Below are 15,408 nucleotides of genomic sequence, written 5' to 3'. Positions count from 1 at the left end.
GATTGTTGTCAGCTTGAGTGTCCATGTGTCTCACCACAGGTTGTGTGCTTAGTGGGCTGTCATTGATGTGGTAAGCAGTAGTGGCTGTGTTTTTGCCAAATGGTATGATAATACATTTTTTGTGTTTAAGTTAAGGCCATGACTTTGGCACCAGTTATTTGTAGCTGTGAGGCACTCTTGTAGTATGTTAACATCATTTGGGAGGTCAATAGCAGCACCTAACATACAGTCATCCACAAACTTGGTCATCCATAGGCCCTTTTATTTTACCTAGACCTCTGAGAAGTAGATGCAAACAGTAGGAGTCCCATGGCAGATCCCTGGAGAACACCACTTGTGACAGGTCTGCTATCGGAGGTGGTGGCACCTATTTTGACCTTGTGGGTCCTATCTGTGAGCCAGCTGGCCACCCATCTGATGAGACAGGGATTAACACCAAGTTGTGTTAGCTTTTCAATGATGACCTAGTGAGGGATTTTGTCAAAGGCCTTGGCCAGGTCAAGATAAGCTGTATGTATTGACTTTCCCCTCATCCAGATCTTTGGTGACAGCCTCAAAGAAGTCAACTAGGTTCAGTAGGCAATATCTGCCCCTAACAAATCCGAATTGGGTGAGGTCGAGTGCTTGGAGATTGCCTATGTCCTTGTTTATGATAGCCATAATAATAATAATATGTTCCATGGCTTTACAGATCAGACTTGTCAAGTTAATGGGATGATAGTTTCCCAGGCAGTAGTGGCACCACCTTTGTGCAATTTTCAAGCTTGCAACGATTGGTTCCTCAGTCCGGCACCTTACTGCTAAGCTATCAGGCCACACTATATATTTGCTCACTCATGCACGCATGCGCACCTGCTGTGCACAGACACACACACACACACACACACACGCACACACGCACACACACACACACACACACACACACACACACACACACACACACACACACACACACACACACACACACACACACACACACACACATACACATTCACATAGTCTCTGGGGCACATGTGGGGAAATACAGACATTCCTACAAAAACACAAATACCCACCGAATGCAGCATGCTCATCCACTCAGACATGGACACAACTTACAATGAGAAAAAACATACATTGACTCATATAATCACAAACCCGGTTCCTTCTAACTACAGATCTACATGCAATACATTATGATCTTAAACAGCAGACTTCTTCATTGTGCATATATATAGAAGGGATATTTATAATTGTATGATGCATAACTAAATATGGGATTATTATAATTAAAAAAGTATATCATTATTATTTGTTTACCGGGAAAGTCAGACTTGGAACAAGACAATTTTCATCAGAGGCCTAGGGAGAGACACTCCAGATGCATGTCTTTGTAACATGGGAGGAAACCCATACAAATACAGGGAGGACATGCAGACTGCACAGCAGGAACCAAAGCCAAGAATCGATTTGGAGAATCTCTTGCTGTGAGACAACGATGCTAATGTTATGCCACTGCACCGTCCATAATTATGGTTTCATTAAAATTATAGGATATATAATTAAGTTGGGATTGTTTTTATTCAAATATATAGTTTGGAATGTTATAATTCAAAGACGTCCAGCTAAACTAGGATTGTTATAATTCCACATCATTAAAGTAAAGCTGTGATTTTTATAGTTAAAGGAGGACTTTTAGCCAAGAGTGGATGTTTTAGTCTGTATATATTGTTGTTGCGACATCTGCAGTATTTTGTCTTTTAAAACTGCTGCCAGTCCTATACAATGTGCAAAAAGTCAAATGTGCAGAAACAAAACACATATAATCTGACAAAAACCTGTACTTTTATATTTAAAATGCTATATTCTTTTCTTCTGCAACAGAATAATAATCCTTGCAGGGCACGTCACCGTACTTAAAGAAATGCAGGCATAACAACAAACTGCAGATTTGGGCATAGTGCTATGACTCTGTGATCAGGTACTGTGTCCAGTAAGTTAAAAAGGCACTTAGACTAACCCCCTCATGTGCACAGACAGTACATAAGCAAACAGATCCACACACACGCACACACACACACACACGCACACACACACACACACACACACACACACACACACACACACACACACACACACACACACACACACACGCACACACATGCGCATTCATGCCACCTTTACCATAACACATTCACTTTTCTATATGCTTTTCCTCACCTTGCATGCTGAACACTGCCCTCTCCTATGAGCCAATCTCAAATACCTCATACTTGAAACAGCACTGATCAGAGTGGGCCACCTTCTGGGTAGCCATGGTAATGTTTTTCCTCCTTTCTGCATCACATCTGTACATCTTTGAGGGGACAGTTAATGCATCCATCCTAATGTCTGTTATGCTTCATGAATGGACCCAGTTTGCCCCCAGACCAGGGCACTACTAGGCATTTCCTCCTCTAACTACAATATTTACATGCAGTGGATAAGGGTGTTTTATGGGGAGCCAACATCACCACTTGATGGTTGACGTGAGTGTGCTCTCCCCTGTATGTGCATGATCCCACCTACATGCTCCTATCACTGGTTTGGTAGACAAAGCCCAGTATCCAAGAGACTACTGAGACTTAGGTCACCTAGGTCATAGTCAGGGTTTTTCCTCTGTGCCATACAACCAAGTCAATGCATGAGATTTATAATGAACTTTGAATGATTAAAAGGCTTAGCTTTTATTAAATAATGCCCCTTTGCTGTGTTTTATTCCACACTACTGTGCTGATTTTATTTCTAGTATTGGATGCAAGCCACTTTTTGGGAACCATTTTTTATAAAAGGATCTCTCTTGTGTTGTATTTCAGGACTAGGTAAAATGGCCACTCATGCACTGACCATGGCATCTGCAGTATTCAGTGTTTACCAGGCAAAAAATACATACTTTACTGCAGAGCACCCTGTGATCTATTGTTTTCCACACAATTTTAAGACAATTATGAGTTTAGATGGTAAAATCTGGGTTCAGAAATCTTTGTGCTACATTGTTAAGGGGATAGAAACATCTGTATATCTTTCAGTGCATGTAAAACTTATTCTGTCTGATTGATTTCTACAAGCTCAGACTATAGATATTGTTATTTCACCAGCAGTCTGTGTTACATGGAACAGCCTGTCTATTGTCCCTCTGTTAAGTCTTAACCAGTAAATAATTCAAAACTATAAATTATTTGCAAAATTACCAGTCATACCTATAGCAGTACATAACTTCAGATCCTTCACCACTGATGGTTATCCTTAATATATTTTTTCTTTCTAAATCTTACTTTATTTGTTTGTTTTATCAGAAACACCACAACTTGTATGTAATTATAAAATCAGAAATATCATCTCCTTAAACTTGTGTGCAATACACATGCATGCACATATGTGTGTCCATGTGTGTGTGTGTGTGTGTGTGTGTGTGTGTGTGTGTGTGTGTGTGTGTGTGTGTGTGTGTGTGGGTATGTGTGCATGTCAGTGAGCCTGCTTGCATGTGCACGTATGTGTGTGTGTGTGTTTGTGTGCATGTGGGGGGTAGCTATGAGACATTCAAGGCAACAAAAATAAAACTGGTATATCTCTAAGTAACTTACCTGAACTATCCAAGACAACAGAGAAACTATTAGCCTGAAGTAGTCTAGAAAATAAAATAAAACACAGCATGAATCAGTACAAATAGTATACTTTACAATACTGTGATAGTGTTTACAGTTTATTTCATTTATTTTCCTTCCATTCATATCAAAGTGCAAAATTCTTCAAAATGCAAAATAATATTTTCTCTGGTACTTTTAAATGAGTCTCTATGAAATAATTATGTGTGTGTGTGTGTGTGTGTGTGTGTGTGTGTGTGTGTGTGTGTGTGTAAGTTCAGTAAAGGCTTTTTATTTTTAGTTATGCAATAATGTTATCAGAATATTGTATTACTTAGTTACTGGTCTCTATTGGTCTGTTCAGGACTTCTAAACAAAAAGTATCACAAGAAAAACTTCACCGAGTTTAAGGCTGCTGTGTCATTTCCTAGTAAACAACAGAATTCACTGTTCCAGATTTTGTAAACGTTGGTGTCAACCACTGCTCTATGAGCTAAAATGTCAGAAGTTTTTGTTATTACACAAGAACTAATCTTAAATTTAACAAAAACAGATCACATTTGAAGATGGCTCTGTGCTGCCTCCTCTTGGGGATAGGTCAGGTAAAAGGCTCATGGAATTTTGTTTAATTCTGATAGGCAGTCACCCATTTTAAGAATATATGTTCTTTAAAGAGGTAACCTACTGGTCTCACGAGACACCTGGTATATGTCACATAGCATGAAAATAAAGACTGGAAGAGAGCCAGGCTTGTTTTTAAAGCACCAGTGATCATTACTCATAAGGTCACTCACTAGTATATGATTGCTAGGCTATTTTCTGGAACATCAACTTCCAGTGTGCTGGAGAGTTCCCCTTTCCTGTGATGGCTGGACTTAAAGCTGGTTTATATAAGTAGTGGGAATGGAGGGGTATAGCCGCTGACATCTGAGTTTGGGGGAAGAGCAGCTTACCACACTGCAAAAATGTTTTGCTTTTTTTTTTTTTTCTACTTTTCTATTTCAAAACACTGATCACATTCCCAGAGAGCTGCTCACTTTTTGCTCACCCTTTTATCATGAATGAATTAGTGTCTTCTCAGGAAGACATGGAAACTTAAAAGAGTTAAATTCACGTCTTCAGAATGCGCTTATTTACTGCTCATCACATTAACTAAATACTCTACACTGCCATGTGTAATTTAACAACAGCTGATTTTTTATGATCTTGACTATCCCCTTCCTTACAAAACTGATGCAGTTATATGAGGCCATGATGTGCAATTTGTTATAAAAAATGGATACCACTCTGCCGTGCAGACTTTCAAGGTGATTACTCAGAGATACATAGATGGACAGACAGACAGATGATAAAAGCAGTCATTCAACTGCTTCAATAACAAATGTAGTTATGTAATGAGAACCAATATCTGGCAGTCCAAAATATGAATAATGGCTGTCCTTAATAAAAGGGCCAGTTATTTTTAATATAATCTGTGCTGCTTCACAAAGTCATTTAGTTGTTATAATGTTTTCCTACTTCGGAAGCTTGTCACCTTTTGCAGTTTTCCTGTTCTTCAGTTATTACATCTGTATACTATCAACAAGCTTACATTAAGGTTTTGGGCTGTAGAAAGAAAACTGGGTGCATATTTTCTCTGTGGATTGCAAATGTGGTTTTGAAGCTAGTAAGTACTGTTGTCCTCACAAAGTCATTCTTAAAATAAAATATGGGATCTCCAGTGACCATTTTCTAGAAATTCAAAACCATGGAACATGTAAGTAATGTACCGGAATAAAACCTTGTATGGAAATCTATATGTTGCAGTCTTCCATAGCAGTCAATAAAGTTAGTCACAGAACCAGAGGAATATTAATGAGCTTGAACATTCACAGCATTTAGGCCAGTAAAAGGTAACTTATCAATTATGGAATACCATTCTTACTGAGTTTTGGGTGTTGGCCATACCTCCATGCTTACAAGAGCACATAGGTGTGCTGGGCATTATTGTGTTATTGAAACACACAATGCCAAGCCTCCTTAACAGGGAGCAGACATGATGAGATATTATTGTATAAATTACCACTGAAAAGGACATTTCCCAATGGCTTAACCAAGACAATGGAAACAATAAGTTATAATCAGATTAAATAGACACCCTCACTTTTGTCAAAGCTTTCATTCTGGAAGATTTTGGTAGTAGATACACATATCTGCTGTGTGGGTATTGACCTATGTAGTTGAATATTTTCATTTCTCGTCTACCTTTTTATCTCTACTAACTTGTTGTTTCATGAATCAGGAAGATGGCTTGGGGAAAAACAGAAAAACAGCAAATTTTGAAAACTGGCATAGTTTACAAATTAAACTATTGTGTTAAAAAAGTTGTTTCACTATTGGTTATTTAAGAGGTTAACTGTTCAGCTCAAATTAATCTAGTTTTTGTTTGTGTCTTTTGGCTTTTCCCGGTTAGAGGTCGCCACAGTGGAACTTAGTGGATTTTCATATGCCTCCACACAGAAGATGCTCTAGCTGAGAATCGAACGGGACAACTGCAGCACCACCACCGCAGTAGCTCAAATTAATCTAGTAATACTTTGTTTTTTTTATTTTGTAGCTCAAATTAATCTAGTAATACTTTGTTTTTTTTTATTTTGTAGTAAGATATTTCCACAGTGGCCAAGGAAAAATTCTCTGTCAGTTGCCTGAAGAATAAGACATGGAGGAACACAGTGCCAGCCACATATGAAATCACTGCCAGTGCAATTTCTAAGGCAGTCCCTACAGCAGGGATTCCCTATTTCGAGGTGATTTCTCCCTTCTTTAACTTGGTGCAACAGTGGAGATGGCAGATACATTTGGGTGTGCAGGGGGCTGGCCTACCTGCAAAAAAAAAAAAAAAATATGTAGTTAATTTCCCCCTTTTGTATTTAAGGCATTTTTTCAGCATTTCTGATGCTGGGGTCTTGTCATTTAATGTTCCACAGTGGAACTGTAGAGAGGACCTGCAGTTCCAAAGGGCTAAAGCACCTAAACCTGCTATTATTTGTCTATAAACAGAAGTACCTATTAGTCTATTTGAGCAGTGTTCCAATTAAAATGTAGTCCTTTAATATGAATAAAACGAAAATAAAATGAAAATACGATCTGAGGAAGACAGTCATCGGATATCTTCAAGGGACAGGTCAAAGTTTTATATTGACTGTTTTTGTGACAGACCACCTTTAGCGTTTGGGAGTTATTTATTCATTTATTAGTCTATTTGCACTAACAGCAGACATCCCCACCTGAATATAGATGGTACGAGAGCACACTGAACGTGCGGTATTACCTTCTGTTAAAATTACTGCATGCTAGGTATGAAAAGGGGCACCGCATCCCACCAAATGAATAAATATAGTGTCTGTGTACAACGGCAGCTTGCTGATGTACACCACTAAAATTAGTAACTGTCTGCTATGAGCACTTACACCTAACACCACCACCTAAATAATGATGCATCAGTGCACAGTGGCAATGTAACTTTATGTTCTGTTAGAATTAATAAACGCCTGCTATGTGGACTGATACCAGATACCTGCACATGAATAACGGTGGTATCAGTACACAGTGACAACGTGACATTGTGTGCTGTAAGAATAAGTAAACATCAGCAACAAGCACTGACACAAATATGTCCACCTGAACTAAGACTGTATCAATGCACCACAGCAGTCTGGTATTATATGCTGTTAGTGTTCCTGCCCTACTTAACCTGTCCAACTGAACTAAGGTCATATCAATGCACAACAGCAGTCTGGTATTATATGCTGTTAGTGTTCCTGCCCTACTTAACCTGTCCAACTGAACTAAGGTCATATCAATGCACAACAGCAGTCTGGTATTATATGCTGTTAGTGTTCCTGCCCTACTTAACCTGTCCAACTGAACTAAGGTCGTATCAATGCACAACAGCAGTCTGGTATTATATGCTGTTAGTGTTCCTGCCCACCTGAACTCAGTCTGGTATTATATGTTGTTAGTGTTCCTGCCCTACTTAACCTGTCCAACTGAACTAAGGTCATATCAATGCACAACAGCAGTCTGGTATTATATGCTGTTAGTGTTCCTGCCCTACTTAACCTGTCCAACTGAACTAAGACTGTATCAATGCACAACAGCAGTCTGGTATTATATGCTGTTAGTGTTCCTGCCCTACTTAACCTGTCCAACTGAACTAAGGTCGTATCAATGCACAACAGCAGTCTGGTATTATATGCTGTTAGTGTTCCTGCCCTACTTAACCTGTCCAACTGAACTAAGGTCGTATCAATGCACAACAGCAGTCTGGTATTATATGCTGTTAGTGTTCCTGCCCTACTTAACCTGTCCAACTGAACTAAGGTCGTATCAATGCACAACAGCAGTCTGGTATTATATGCTGTTAGTGTTCCTGCCCTACTTAACCTGTCCAACTGAACTAAGGTCGTATCAATGTACAACAGCAGTCTGGTATTATATGCTGTTAGCATTCCTGCCCTACTTATCCTGTTGTGTAAATTGTCACTGTTTTACCAAGCGTCCTGCTGTTTCTAGGCTATGTCAGTTCTCACAAAGGCATGCATAGTCAGAATATTTATCTATGTGCATTTGGTTTTAATATTTCTCTTTAGGCATTCACACAGTTATCCACAGTTTGAAACATTTTTTTACAATTCTGATGACTAATATCAACAACCACACATTTCTAAACAACATCCAACTAATTGCTAACATCTGCCCAATAATAATTAAAAAAAAGTAACAACAAATTGTGGAGTAGATTCAAACTTGCAATATTCTTACTGACAGACAATACAGATTCAAAGCTAAATGTTGCACTATTATTGCCATACATTTCTAATTTGGCAACATCATGTCTAACATGCAATTAGGAATCTTAACCAGTGATATATTTCTATGCTTAGAAAATACATTTGTTAAGGTTAAACATTATCTTCTACCTTAAAGACTTTCTTCCTCTGGATTTTCAGATAATGTTTGTTCTTGCTTTAAAAACTATCTTTTTAACACAATGTACATTCTCAACCCAAAAAAGATCAAACTACTACTTTGTTCCCCCAAATCCCTCTTTCATGAAAAAAAAACAAAACTTAAAATCCTCTCTCTTTATAATACAATCATTGAAGTCACTTCTTATAGTAAATTATTAGGGGTCATAGTAGATGATAATATTATATTTGATCTGCATATACAATGTTGCATAAGAAACAACCCATCAAAAACTAGGGATACTTTACAGAGCCAAAAACTTTCTCACTGACAGAACTAAAACTACACTGCCACTACGTATCTCCTCCCCATACTTCTTTATAGTGCTCCCATGACCCATCCTCACTAACCTCCGGGTTTCACAAAACTTAAAACTTGAATGATGCTATAACAAAGTTGCTGAATTTGCAGCAAATACCTCTTTCAGAACACACCACTGTATAGCACTAAAAAGCCTAAAATGGTTAGAACTGGTGCATCCACTAACATGAACACGGCTTCTTACCACCTATAACATTTTTAAAACATCCATCTACCTGTCCAGCACAACAACAAACATTCTACTTGCCTATGTTCACAGTTAGGCATTATGATCTATTGATCAAAAACTCCTGTCTGTCTACAAACATAGCAAAACTGCTGGGCATTGTCTGTATTTGTACAAGGTTGCTAAGGCCTGGAACAACTTACTTGGATCCCTCAGGTCAAACTCTCCCTCCCATCTTTCAAAACCACTCTGAAAGACTTCATAACTAAAATCTGGCTCTGTTCTTGCTCAAAACTAGGATAAACTATATCCCTAAACGTGAACAAGTTCCTTTTTATTCTGTATAACTCCTTATTCTCCCTTCTTTAATTAATTCCTTACTTCTACCAAATTCTCTTCTCTGACTTCTCTCTAACTATACCATAAGTCTGTTTTTCCATCAGTTCATATTGCAATTCCTGTTTGTATTAAACTAACTTACCTTTAATTTCTCTGCAAACTGTCTAAAATGTTTCGAAATACTAAATGATTGTCATATAACATATCAATTCTTATCCAATGTTTTTTATATTATGCCTAATGTCTTATAATTATTTAAGCTGCAGATGTTTTTGTTTTATTTTTGAAGATTGTAAAATAATTGTTCTTAAAATGTTTTGTACTAACTTGGAGCTTTTCTCCTCTCACCTCGCTGAATATGGATTTCTACCCAGTCAGACTTTCCCAGTAATCAAAATGTCAATAAATTAAATGTTAATAAACACAACATTCAATGTCACCTCCAGGGAGCATAATTGTCATACAGACATACTTTCTAAAGCTGTGCCTCAACGTCCCATATTAGGTCATCATTTTTCTCTATTTATGAACAATCTTCTCACAGACAGCATCATAGAAAATACTGTGAGTCTATCTTCTCCTAACATTGCAAATGGCTTGCAGAAAATAAAAATAAACTATAAATGAATACTATAAAATCCAATGCAATGCTTTTTGTTACAACAAAAGAACCTAAAAGCCCCTATTTTTCAGCTATGTGTGCAGGATCCACATGGTACAGCACTACCCACTGTAACTGAGCAATGTTCTTTAGGTATCTATCTTGTCCAGACTCTAGCCTTGAAAGCCCATACAGAACAACTATCCTAGAACATCATCCGACGACTTAAACTCACCTAACTATTCTAACCTTCTTATAAACATGTTCGTAGAGTTACTGCTCTTAATGTTCTTATCCCTAGAGTAGAATATGGCCTCATAATCTTTGTATTTGGTTCAACCCATAACTCCTCCATACTGTGGAAAGCTGAAAATAAAACCTGTAGATTCATCTGCATAATACATTGGGACAAAATCATTGCCTTGAGATACATAAAGCCAATTAGTTTCCTGTCAGAGAGAAATTTTTCATGTTAACATTTTAATATATTTTTATATTTCATATCAAAGGGATTGTGTCTAGATCTAGGGATGTCATTGTCCCCTTTACAAAGCCTACATTAGGCCACTCATTGAATATAATGCTTCTTTGGCATGTATTTGTCCAGACACATGCAACAATGTCCACAGAGATACCTTACAAAAAGGACACACGGCCTAAAAAACATGTCCTACATGAACTGACTCAATGCCCTCTCACTTTACTCGGTATCCTACAGACTACTAAGAGATGACCTGTGTTTGTCATACAAGGCATCCTCTGATCCACTACTGGTGGGTTTACTACACATCAACAAGTCAAATAGCATCAAAAATACTCAGTTGAGGGAACTAAACCTCTTCTGCAACATCAACAGAATTGTTTGCAGGGACAATTATAACTTGCAGAGCATACCGCTGCTCTGGAACAGAATTCACATCCACATAAAACAAACTTCATCCTTGTCCATATTCAAGTGTAACTTGGATCTATGGATTGCAAACAGAAAATCTACCCAAGGACTGGCAGTCATCCCATGTATGCGTCCCCTCAAATTATCTATAGTATGATCCCAGTTATTCTCATTGGGTTTAAAATATAATTATCAACCATGGGATACTTAAGGCCAGTCTCTAACCTAATGGGATAGATTATTCTGAAACACAAAAAGGGAAACTGGCTAGGCTTAAAATGGCCTACAAGGGCAGCTAGCTTAGTACTTACATATGAACCTATAATAATTATGCAAGCTTATGCATGAGTCCTACTACCCTCTAAAAATCAAACTAAAATTTCATTCCTTAAATAACTTTCTTAGAAATCATACTGCTATAGTCCAATACAGGCCCAATATATTACCTGATTAAATAAGACAAATGAATATTCTACCTATTTTTCAAAAGCAAATCAAAAATGTCCCCCGAAACAATCTGAATGTAATTTTTTTTGTATACAGAATGATCCTGCCTTTAACCTAACATATCTCTCTCTTAACATGTTCTAATTTACAAAACACTTTTGATTACCATCTCCTTGTTGAACTGCCCCCTCTTTTTCTGCTGTAATATAAGCATATGAATAAATTCCTTGCTAGTTCCTTTCATTTGCCATTATATGATTAAAGTCGATTATACCATAGGATGATTGTGTATCCCAATTTGTATATTACAGACAGTTTTCATGTATCAATGTGTTTATATCTAATGATTGTTTTATATCCTTTGAATGTATAATATCTACCTTGTAATATGTTAAAACTGTATAATTCTTTGTCTTTGTATTTAGTTGACATGTCTTTCAATTTAGTTAACTTATGAGATACAAACTGACTAAATTGTAATTTGTCAGACTGTATTATTATATGTATTTGCCACCAGACCTCTTAAATGATTGAAAAGGGTACTTCCTCCCAGTTTACAAACAATAAATAAATAGACTTCATAAATTCCAACCTACCATTCACAAAAATATCTGAAGCTATCCATCCATTCTAAACATGCTGTACTATTTACATTAACTTCATCCTTCCATTCAACAGTATATTTTCTGTACCAAATTTCTTCTAGTTACAGTGAGACGGTTTATATGCTGACAAAGAACTGGTGGAAGACAAAAAACGTCTTCATATAGAAAATTAACACATTACTAGACATGCACAGAAATGTGTGGAAAAACTGAAATTCTGCCAGTAAATAATTTGGATATGGGAAGCACATGCAAATTCTTCATAGGAAGTACCCCAGTTGAAAAGTGAATGAGTCCCAAATGCTTTACGGAAGCAATGCTAACAATTGGATTCCTGTCTAAACACTGATTTCAGTGTTTAGAAATGTAACCCATGAGTCAAGTTTTTATAACATCAAAAGTCATTTATCGATTGGGCCTGTTTGCCTTCTTCCAAACTGTAGTCATGAGAGATATATATGCACTTAAAAAATTACAGCTTGATTAGAACTTTTGTTATCACAACAAAACCTTTCAAGCTTATAAAAGAAGAAACAGTTAAGACTTGTTTATGTACTTTCAAGGTAACCATACCCCATGGTGGTTTTGCTGTTCTTGAAATCTCAGATTGAAATGTGTTCTACATCCCATACAATGATCACTCCATACAGAGCTGCACTTATTTGATTACACTAAATTTGTAGGGGGTAAGGCGGTTCACCTATATTAGTTAATATACTGTTTATTATTTATCAGTAAGTTTAATGATGCTTTAATAGGCCTAATCAATTAATTAAATAACAGATTGCACAAAATAATAAGTCTCAGAAAAAGGACAATTTGAAATTCTGATGCTATGTTTTAAAACTCAAAGTCCACTTGACAGTGCATGACATTTCTAAAAGGTTTTTGATACGTCTATCATCTGTCATCAATTATTGGGTCTGGGACAACTATTCAAATAAGAACTGCTACTGATGCTTTTCAGCTAAACAGCAAGCTGAAGTTTTAACTTGATAGGAGCCAGATTAATTAGTTTATTTTATACATTTGTTAACTGGTTAAATCCACTTATTTTAAAGGATTACACAGAAGCAATGTATAACTAAGTGACATGCTAAGATTCACAGCTTTTACCAATAGAGACGGAGTGAATTGAACTCAACATTGCAGGATAAAGCTTATTAGTACCCCCTAGGTTTTATCCTTTGTTCGAATCACATATAAATTTATTGTATTTAATTCTGTTTTATTATGCACATATTATTTTACTAACACATCAGCTATTTTCTTTTAGAGAAAACTCTATTTAGTTTAAGCCTCAGTAATAATAATAATATTGCATAAAGAAAGCTCTAGGAGCCGACAGTTTTAATGAGGAATCCTTCTCCCTTCAGTAGACCTTGAAGTTAAAGATTGATATGTAGATCCTGACTTACATAAGCAGACTATAAAATTAAATAAAATGGAATAAAGTAAACAAGATTTATGTGCATTCACATCAGCAACATCATAACCTCTTCAGGAAAGTGTAAAGAATGTTGATGTTCAGAGAAATTTCTGAGGTTCCTGGAAGTATATTTTCTACACAAAAGAATAAAATGTCTAGAGAGACCCAATGATAATTCCTCTCCTGCACAAGTCCCCTTGCAATAGATGCTCAGTCTGCACAGGCAGCACCTGTCCTGTAATAACATATTTCAACCCCAGGAGAAGATCTGAGCACAGACGTCACAGGGCAGCACCAGTCACTGCAGAAACATTCTTCTGCCCCAGGAGAAGATCTGAGCGCAGACTTCACAGGGCAGCACCAGTCACTGCAGAAACATTCTTCTGCCTCAGGAGAAGATCTGAGCACAGACTTCACAGGGCAGCACCAGTCACTGCAGAAATATTCTTCTGCCCCAAGAGAAAGGATTAATTCTCCTTCCTTGCTGCCTAACCACTAACCAAGTGTATTCCCTAACTTTGGGTACTACTCCCCCACACCTCACAATCTATGTTGATTTTAAGAATTATGAAGAGGTCGATTTAGCAGAATTGACCCCAGTGATTAGTTTCCCAAAAACATAAGCATTTATTAAACAGAACGTGCAAGCAATTAATGACACATACCTCAAGAGAAGTGCTTCTTGAAAGATAAAACTTGAACTTGTTCAGGGACTGCTTTTATAGGAATCTGTCTGCAAAGGGCATTGACCTAATTTGCTATATTAGGGCAATAAAGCATCCCTGGATGAAGTATTTTGGCTGCCATTTTCATAGCTAAGATTCAAATGACAGGCTGACAACCACCCAACAGTAACATAAAGTCACATGATCTTTTTTCTTGGGTGACATTATAACTTATGGGATGTTCTTTCATTTGTTGTTTTTTTGGCAGGCGGTTCAGTTACAACCACTGTAGACATTAACAACATCTCCTTTAAACATTACAAAATAGCAGACGATTATATGGTATGGAGATACAGTGAGTTACTTTCCCAAGGCAATTCAGTATGAACCATTGCAAAATCATCTGAGTTCTTCACATACTGTTACTTGAGTACATACCCAAACTGTATGACCTTTCCCTTGGAATGATAAATAAATCCATGCTGTAATAAGAACAAATATAGATAAAACTGATAGGTTTGCATATGTTAGATGAGACAGTGGCTTCACTAATTTGTGTCAGTGAGCAACAGCAGAATAAAACCTGCTGATTTTTTTTTTTTTGTTAATTTTATGGCAATCTGTCTGAATTGTGGCACCAAATGATTCATATAAAGTACTAATGGTTTAGTACACAGCAGCTATAACATGTCATTCTGCTATTCACATACGTACACGTGCATGCGCACACACACACACACACACACACACACACACACACACACACACACACACACACACACACACACACACACGGTACTTTTTATATGGTGAAGGATTGCTAGAACAAGCTTATCAGTTTAACGTTGTAATACATTACAATGAAAATACCTACATTTTTGGAATTATGGTAACAGGAAAAAGTCTAATTTAATCTATTTTCATTTATTTTCTATATTGTTCACAAAGAGGGTGAATTGGTCCTGAATGCCTTTCACTCACATGCCAAGTCACAAGAGCAAGGATAAATAACAACATATATAAAGATAATTTTAGTGTACCCAGTCAACCATTATGATTTTGGGAGGAAACTTATCCAGAAGAGAAAAATCATTCAACCCTCTGAGCAGGTAATAACCAGAGGTCCAGAATGACCCCTCAAATCTTGGATTTAAAGGAAGAACTGATACAATAAAGCCATAATGCTGCCCAGCAGTAAGCTCTACACACAACAGGGGTGTCCAACATTTTGGCTTGCTGGGGCCGCATTGAGTGAACAGAAATGGTCTTGGGGCTGCATATAAAATATATCATTTAGTTAACTCTTTCTTTACTCCGAAGACAACAGTCGA

The 15,408-nt window shown here is 37.1% G+C and overlaps 1 pseudogene; it reads right to left on the bottom strand.

Moving 5' to 3' along the window:
- Window positions 1–14,099, bottom strand: part of LOC122789099 — a 146,850-nt pseudogene extending 132,751 nt beyond the window's left edge.
- Window positions 14,100–15,408: the final 1,309 nt, after the last annotated feature.

This window comes from Protopterus annectens, chromosome 14.part0, assembly GCF_019279795.1.
Source record: "Protopterus annectens isolate FY-2018-M chromosome 14.part0, PAN1.0, whole genome shotgun sequence".
Taxonomy (NCBI): Eukaryota; Metazoa; Chordata; order Ceratodontiformes; family Protopteridae; genus Protopterus; species Protopterus annectens.
This window is presented reverse-complemented; position numbering and strand designations above follow the sequence as displayed.